Consider the following 8,083-nt stretch of genomic DNA (forward strand, 5'->3'; position numbering starts at 1 on the left):
TTTTTTTTCCTGATTTGGAAAAATCCCTGTTTCTCAACTGCAGTACACTTGGTCCTGGTAGAAACCCTCATCCTTTCCAATATATCCTGACAGGCAAGAAGCAGAAAAACCCAGCTTAAATTTTCTTTTCTTTTTTTAATAGCGTGTTTTTGTACCTCAAAATTGTCAATGTTCTTGTTGAGGTCTGTGTGAAAATTTGCAGTTAAACCTTCTGCTGCATGCTTTAGTTCTCTGAAAATATTCATAGTTATATATATATCTCTTTATAGATAAATAAAAACGTTATTTTGTTGCCTTTCACGAGTCATTGTTAAGATCCCATTCTCTTCTCTGACAGCAGCAAGGCACAGGAGCCTGGCCAGCAGAGCAGGACTTGGAGAGGTGAGATGAATAACCATGGGCTTCCACAGGGCGGTTCAGCAACAAGCAAATCATGACTACTCTGATACGTTCTTTTGGTGAATAAGCTGAGGTGTCAGTGAGAAGTTTCTGCGGGAAATGCTTGTCAGATCAAAACCTGAGGCTCTCCTTTGAGTGAGTTTTGATGGAAATTTAACACGTTATTTGAGAGGACCACCAAGCCACTTGAGTTGTTTGGTATTGTTATGCTGCCGGGCTACCAGTATTTCAAGTGAAACTTCAGAGACACCTACTGAGCTAGGGCACGTTTCCCATTCTTGCTCAGTGTCTAGAGCAATCTGCCTATACGTTGTCATACCAGACGCATTATTTCCTTTCTTCTTTCCCTTTTCTTTTTGAGACTGTTGTGCAAGACCGAAGTGCCTAAAACTATCTATGTGGCAAGTTACTTCGGCTTTGTGCAATCAGTCTTAAGCATATAATTTGGTTTTTGTTTTTTCATCTGCTGCTGCTTTTCTTACAAAGACACAACGTGTATTTTAATTACAAAAAAAAAAAAAAAAAATCAATTCTGTTACAGAAGGATAAGGTGCTAATGGGGAGCCTGTTTGTCTCTAAAGGGAATTATGCCTCTAACTTGACTGGAAATCTCAGATGCTTCTCTCTGAAGGACTCAGCCCACCCAGTGCTGTGTAGACTTTTGCATTCTTTTGGGCTGTCCAGCAAACCCCCTTCTCACTGTGGCCTCCCAGAGCAGACCCCCTCTTCTGTAACTACTAATGGCTTGGTGCATCGTTCTTTGCTTTGTACCCAAACTGCAAAGAAGCAGCAGGCATTCACAGCAGCTTGGCATGCTAGAGCTCAACATTTCCCCCTTTCTGACCTTATTCCATTGTACCTTTTCAGAAAAAAATTTGACTTTGGATGTGATGCRATCATGCAGGAAAATAGAAATGTCCTATGCAGAAAAGAGGCTGAACTTAAGGTTCTGCTTTGGAGCATTTCCTTGCAATTTGGATACTTTGCTGGTGGTGGCATTTCAGCTCCAGTTTAAGCCTGCACGTTTTCACGATGCTGAACCTGAGTAGTAGGGAGGCTTTTTGGAGCCTGGCAATGTGAAAGGGAGGAGTGTTGCGGAGGTGGAATCAGCTACAGCCGAGCTGCTGCACAGCTCAGATTCCCAGGATCAGTTATGCAGGTCTCTAAGGGAAAAGTTCATTTTAACTAAGATTAAGCTATAAGTGTGGGACATCATATTTGGGAGAGATTCGCATGTATCTGTATATGCATGTATGTATTTACGTGTATATATATACTTACACACACGTGTGTATATATGTATGCAGATATAAATATGTATAGATACACACACACCCCAGCCAGTTGCTCCAGAAAATTAGCACTGCGAAGAAGGATGTCATGTTCATCTATGGACGTGTTGATGCTTATTGGTGGTGAAGTTTAAGAAACAGGTGAAAAGCACAGACATGCTTTCTCAAGCTTGCAGCAGAAAGCAATCTTAACAGCAATTTTTAAGCCGTTAGGCTTTTTGTTTGTTCATTTTTTTTTTCCAAGAAATGCTGCTGCCTGAGCTTCCCAGCAGAAGTGTTGGAGCAAAGCTGTATTTGGAAAGACACAGTATCTTGTCTTTACTTAAAGAATGTAAATACTGAAAAATCATAGACTTACCTTCCTGTAATGGCTTCCTGATATTTAGTATCTATGTCAATCACATAGTGTGTGTTTTTTTTTTTTTTTTTTGGCACTTGCAATGATGATAAAGTATCCCTACAAGGCAATTATTTCATAGATTAAGTTGTCATTGAATTTCTTAGCAGTGTTTGGCTTTTTGCCAACTGTGCTACAAGACAAATAGTCCTTGACAAAAAGCCAGGTTAAGACCTGATTAAAAAAAGGAGAGGAAAAAATGAAAAATCGCTTATGTCTGAAAAAGCATAAATGTTTTTTCTTTCCCCTTACCCGTTCTTAAAAAAAAAAAAAAAAAAAAAATCCACAGCAGCTAAAAATAAAATAATAATTAGTGGAGTTAGGTACAGTCCTTGCTCATGCCTGAAAGAAAGGCTTTAAATACTTGAAGCTGAAATACAAAAAGATTGGAAACAACAAAAGCAAGCGGTGATGAAGAAGCTTGTCTCTGAGGGCTGGCGTATGCTGTGTTTGAAAGCCTAGAAGTATTTTAGGGTGGTTCTGTGTATGAAAATAGGAAATATGGTTTGCAAACCACTTGAGCAGAGCAGATAATAGCATTTATGGGCTGAAGTAGGGGCGCTGGAATCCCTGTCTTCTGAGGTAGGTTGTGCAATACAAACCCCAGGGAGAAAACCATGTATTCTTGTTTTCTGTATTGACTGAGGCTAAAGCACTGCTGACTTTAACTTCAGAAGGGCGTAATAAAACTGGTGAATGGGCTACAGCAATTCTAACAAAGTGCTGCACAAGTAAATGCTTAGTTAATGAACACTGAAAAGAATAACTTGAACTGCTTATGTGAATTATTAGGGTCTTTAGCCCCTTACCTTTCTCCAGTGGTTACGGGGTAACGTAGAAGGGTTTCAGAGGAGGAGAAAACAAGCTCTCACTAAGGGCAATTAAAATGGCAGGATGTGAAAGCTGTTATCAGAAGGGTGCCTACCAACTCCAAAAACACGTCGTTACCTATTCTCTGACCTGAGAGGCGGGTTAGGACAGTCAAAATTATCGGAGACCAACAAATTTTCTTTGGGGAAATAGGGCAGCATCAGCTCTTGGAGACAGAAGAGTAAGAACGGGCCTGATGGAAGACCTYGCTGCCCTTCCCCAGTGTGTTTCCAGAGCTGCAGAGTTGAGACCATTCATTTAATTAGGCTTGCTTTTTACTGTTTTTGCTTTTCTGTTTTTTCCTAGGTGCTGTGAATCAGCGTGCGATGGGTTTATCAGCACCAGTAATCTGCTCTCAAAGAGCTGTCAGTCTCGCTGCCAGAAGCTGAGCTCGCCCATTAAAACCCTGACCCTTTAAAACGTTCTTAAGATACCGTAATGATGAAGTGTCAGCAGGGGAGAGGGGCTAATGACGGCTCTGGCACATCTCTTCTCGTGGCCTGGGTTAGGAAGGGAGCGCGCTGCTGTGGCGTGGAGCCTGGGTCTGGCACGGGATAACAGGCGGAGGCCTGCCGAAAGCACCACCGGAGGTGGCGTGGAGGCTTATGGGCCTTCTGGAGCTAATGAGGGAGGTTGCTGTCCTCCATGGCGGCATGCGCTAGTTCTCTGCGGTCACTGGTGATTTTTTTTTAAGCTGTTCAAAGCAGGAAGAAGTATTCGGTTGCAGGCATCTGCATGCTGATGGCAACAGATCATGGGTTTTAGTGGTTTTATAAAGCACTTTAAAAATTTGGAGGGACTTAGAAATTATTTCCTCAGGCACATTTGCACAGCAGCAGATGCTCTCCATGAAGAACTTCAGATTTGCACACCACCCTGTAGCTATCAGTAAAGAGCTAAAGGATGGGCACTGTTTAAAATGATTATTCAGAAAGGAACGTGAACAAACAGAAGTTACTGATACCTCTTCAGGTTGTGGACACTGGTGTTTGTAAACTAGCATGCACGCTGGAGCAGGGGAAGCATGAGGGCTTTCATAATCCGGAAAATCTCTAGTCCTAGTAACATGAGTCTAGCACAGTCTAGAAACACACTTCAAATGTGCTGTTTAATGCCAGTTTTCTCATCCTTTAGACATGTAGCAGAGTGCAACTATTTTAAAGCTAAGCTCCTCTCCACCTCCAATTTCTCTGTGGGCCACCAATCACTTGAAGAATTAAACCATACCTCTTTGTAAGAGAGAATATATCCAGTCATACAGAATGGATTTGGATTTGCTGTTGGTCAATATGTGCCAGTTCACATTTTCCTTCCTCTGAAGCCATTCCTGCATGGATGACCTTTTTTGAGGAGCACTTCTGTTAGTTCATGTTAACTCTTTCCCATTTGTCTTTTCAATGGAGAGGGCAGCAGCAAGGAGCAGTGACCAGGCAGCCCCAAGGTAAGTTCTCAATCTCCAGCTACAGTCAGGTAGATGCATTGAGCTGAAGGATACGCTCTCTGCTTGCTTTGGAGCAGTCCAGAGGATCATGACTCAGCAGACATTTTCTCCAAACATCCATTTCTTGAAATAGCATCCTTCTATCTCATGGATCTCACTTTTTAGGTGTGCCAGGATATTAAATTGAAAATTTTATTAGGAATATTCTAAAGGCCAGATTTTGTGAAAACAGTTGGTTGTTTTTTTTGGTTTTTTTTTTGTTTTGTTTTTTTTTCCTCTCAAGAAAATAGATAGGTGTTAGAAATGGGCTTTTACAGTTCCAACATGCCAGCTTTCCAAAATAAGACCACAATATTGACACTATCTGTGTCTAGAACAGATAAACGTTATTGCATTCTTTTCCAATATGTAATGTTATTAAAAATAGATTAGTCGCAAGGGCTTCTTATCAAAGTTCCTCGTTTCCCCAGAAACGGTGACCAGCATTAACCTTTCTAAAAGTAGCCCCTGCCAGAGACAAATGTCTTTGGTTGTCACTGTTGCGAATTTAATCCAGGGGAAATGTGCCGTGTATCCTGGTTCATGTTAGAACAAAGCAAATAGACTGCAGAAAGGCAGGAATAACAGATGCGCAGTGCCAATTCATGTCAGGCTAGCAAGGAAAATGAATTGATCGTGTTTGACCCAGTGCTGTCTGTGTCACTTTTCAAGTGACATCAACACGGAAAGTGCTTTGGCATCAGCTGCAAAAACAGTTGTTTGCAGCCTCAAAAAAGAAAACGGAGGTGTGGGAGAGGGATTGTAATGTTCATGCAGGGCTGACAAAAGCCAAATCTTTGTAGTACAGAAAACACGTAAGTGATAACAGAGTGTTTGAGGAAGATGCTTCCTTCCAAGTAAAGTCGGTAGTAACGGTAGTGTTGTGTCYGGAAGGGAAGCTACTGGCAGAGTGAGGAAGGAGCAGGGGGGCAGAGTGCGAGCGCGTTATGTCCTCGTAGTGTGGATCGATCATAGTCCCTGTCTTCCGCAGCAGATCCACAGCATGTGTAAATCCAAGTGTTGTGTGCCACTCACCTTGTCCTGAGTTACGTGATCAGGAGCTGCTACTTAAGCTCCACAGAATCATTCATTCTTCACCAAAACGGCCTGTACTGAGACCCTTAGCTCCGTTTGCCTTGTAACCAGAAGCCTCTAAGGGGGAATTCAGCTCTGCTGTGGATTTTATTGATGATCTCGGGAAATGTTCTCACCTCACCCTCAACCTGACTGGTTTAAGCCCTCCTTTTCCTTACAAGCCTGCTTTGTCCSTCCAACCTGTCGCTGTCCAGTCATCAGCACAACAGCTTTAAAAATAGCAGATGCGGTATGCAAAGGTTTTTATTCTTGTCTGCTCCCAAACCAAGCCACTTGCTCCTGTGGGTAACCAGGAATTTGATGAAGCTGTGGCTGAGCTGCATCCCTCCTCCCCCTTGCTTCCTTGGGATCCAGTCTGCTGTAGCCCTAACACATGGTCTTCCCTTGTGGCCAGCTAGGGTTACCCACAATACTTATTTTCCTTTGTTTGCGTATTCAGTTCCTTCTGGAACCGAAGGAAGCCTATGTATATTTACCTCCACTGGTAAAAATCAAATCAGTCTGGACGTATCAGTTGTTTCGCTGTTTACGGGCTGAAAGGAAATGAGACCTGAGCTACTTAACGGTATCTCTTCTATAGGAAGAGGAGTTTACAAMGAGAATGCCAGACTATGCTCAAGCTCAGTCCATGAGTTTCCTGAAGCAAAACTCTCTCTAAAACTGGTGTCGCCTTTATTCATTATCTGTGATTCACTTTCCAGACAGAATCAACGTTGTCTTAAACTTTTCCTCCCCGTTCTTGCCTCYCTCCTAACCCGGCAAGTGCCTGTGTAACCCCAAGCTGAGGCTGTGGACTTGGTTCCCGTAAGCAAGGGGCTTCAAGGTGCCAGGCTGTGATTTGGGAACTCCTGTCCCGGCTCTGCCCCTCGGCTCGCATAGCCGCGTTCCCTCGAAAATTGCTTATCCCTCAGGCGAGAAGCTTTGATTTTTTTTAATTATTATTTTCTTTTTATTATTGTTATTTTCCTTCCTTGGGGAATTGCATCCGAATAGTCCAACTTTCCCCCCCTTCTCCCTCCCATGCCCTCAGCCAGGCAGCAGTAATTAAGTTCTTGAGTACAAAGTAAAGCAACGCCTGCCGCCGTGAAAAAGCGGCGTGGAAGYGGCGGACGCTTCTCCCATGAAGTCACGGAGCAAGAATGAGGCGGTGGCGGCGAGGGAAAGCGCGCGGGGAGCCCGCCGCCACCCGCATTCCTGTGCCTTGTCTCCTCCTCGGGGAGCCGCGCGACAAATATAGACGCGGGGGAAAGCTGCCGATGCCTTTAAAAAGTTATCGCCGGTGACCTTGAGGCAGGTGCATATAAAGCCCCGGGCGGGCAGAGCYGCGGTGCTCTGCAGGCGCGCGCGCGCTCGCTCCAGGGTGAGTACCGGCCGCCCCGCGCCCCAACGCGCTGCCCTAGCTCGCACGTCGCTAACAGCTCGGGGGGTCGCYGGCATTTTTCGCTAAACCTACAGCTCTTGTCGGCCCGAGGAGGCGGTTTGAGCGCCGGGGTGGCGAAGCCGCCTGCCATCCCGTGAGCTGTGTTTCTCGCGCTCGCTCCCTGTCGCCGGCAAGATGTGCTACGTTACGCGGGTCACGGTTTTGAGCACCGGCTCTTTTCGTTGTTAGGCGGGATGGACCGAACGGGAAGTCAAGGTGTTTGCATTTTATCTCTTATTTCCAAACTATGCTACCTTTTAAAAGTAATACTCTGATCAYGGGCTCTTCCAATTTCTCCTGTCTTGCAAAGGGTTTCTCTCATCGCCTCTGAGGCACCCACGAGTGGGTGCTTCCTGRGCTCTCACCTCTGTTGTCAGTAATCTCATGCGCTCGGAGTTAGGAAAGATGGATGATTCTGGGTGAATCAGAGCTTCTTTACACCACARCGTGCTTGCTATAATGAATATACTTGGAAAAATAATACCCCACAAAAAAMCCAGAAGGTAATAGCTCAGTAACTGCCCCTAAGAGGTCTACCAATGGAGCAAAACCACACAAAGCAGAAAGAGCTTAGAACAGTTTAAAGTATATTTGGACTTGCAGCAACGCTTCCCAAATCCTCAAGGTTAATATCGGAGTGGCTCCTCTTATATTTGCACGTGTGATGMGAAATAACCCTTGCATGCTCCACCACTGCTCTGTTTAGATGCCTGAACCAATGTAAGTTTACTGCTCTACCAGYGCCAAGACGGGTCCCTTCCTGCCATGGCATCACACGGGAGAGAGATGCTTCCATGCTGGTCTTCAGCTGTCTCTGCAGTTGGAGATTTTGTCAGCTCTGACAGTGTTAAAATAACCGGTGTTAATTGTACACTCTTGGTCTTCAGAAAGAAAAGTTAAGGCTAGTTCTGGGGAAGAAAGTATTTTTTTTTCTGCTGCTACAGCAACAAGACAGCAGGTCTCTAGTTCGTACTGCAAATGGGGGGAGTGGGGTGGATGTAAGGTGCTTGGTAGCTTTGCTGCCTTTGGGTTTCACGTTCCCCAGGACGAATGCACTGAAAAAACTGCATGGATTTTATTAGACATTGAAAATGATGTTAAGTTTTTTTTTTTTTTTTTTTTTGCAAAAA

The 8,083-nt window shown here is 44.4% G+C and overlaps 1 long non-coding RNA gene across 2 annotated transcripts in view; it reads left to right on the forward strand.

The window, feature by feature from the left end:
• Positions 1–3,364, forward strand: part of LOC146600692 (uncharacterized) — a 3,523-nt gene extending 159 nt beyond the window's left edge. The window contains exons 2-3 of one of the 2 annotated variants that reach the window (XR_014897573.1): positions 338–381; positions 3,265–3,364. This is a non-coding gene — a long non-coding RNA (uncharacterized LOC146600692). The remainder of the gene's footprint in view (positions 1–337; positions 382–3,264) is intronic. The other variant, XR_014897571.1, reaches the window with a different exon arrangement.
• The last annotated feature ends 4,719 nt before the right edge of the window (positions 3,365–8,083 follow it).

The sequence above is a fragment of the Rhea americana genome, unplaced genomic scaffold (genome assembly GCF_003343005.1).
Source record: "Rhea americana isolate MKP2758 unplaced genomic scaffold, rheAme1 scaffold_118, whole genome shotgun sequence".
Classification (NCBI taxonomy): Eukaryota; Metazoa; Chordata; class Aves; order Rheiformes; family Rheidae; genus Rhea; species Rhea americana.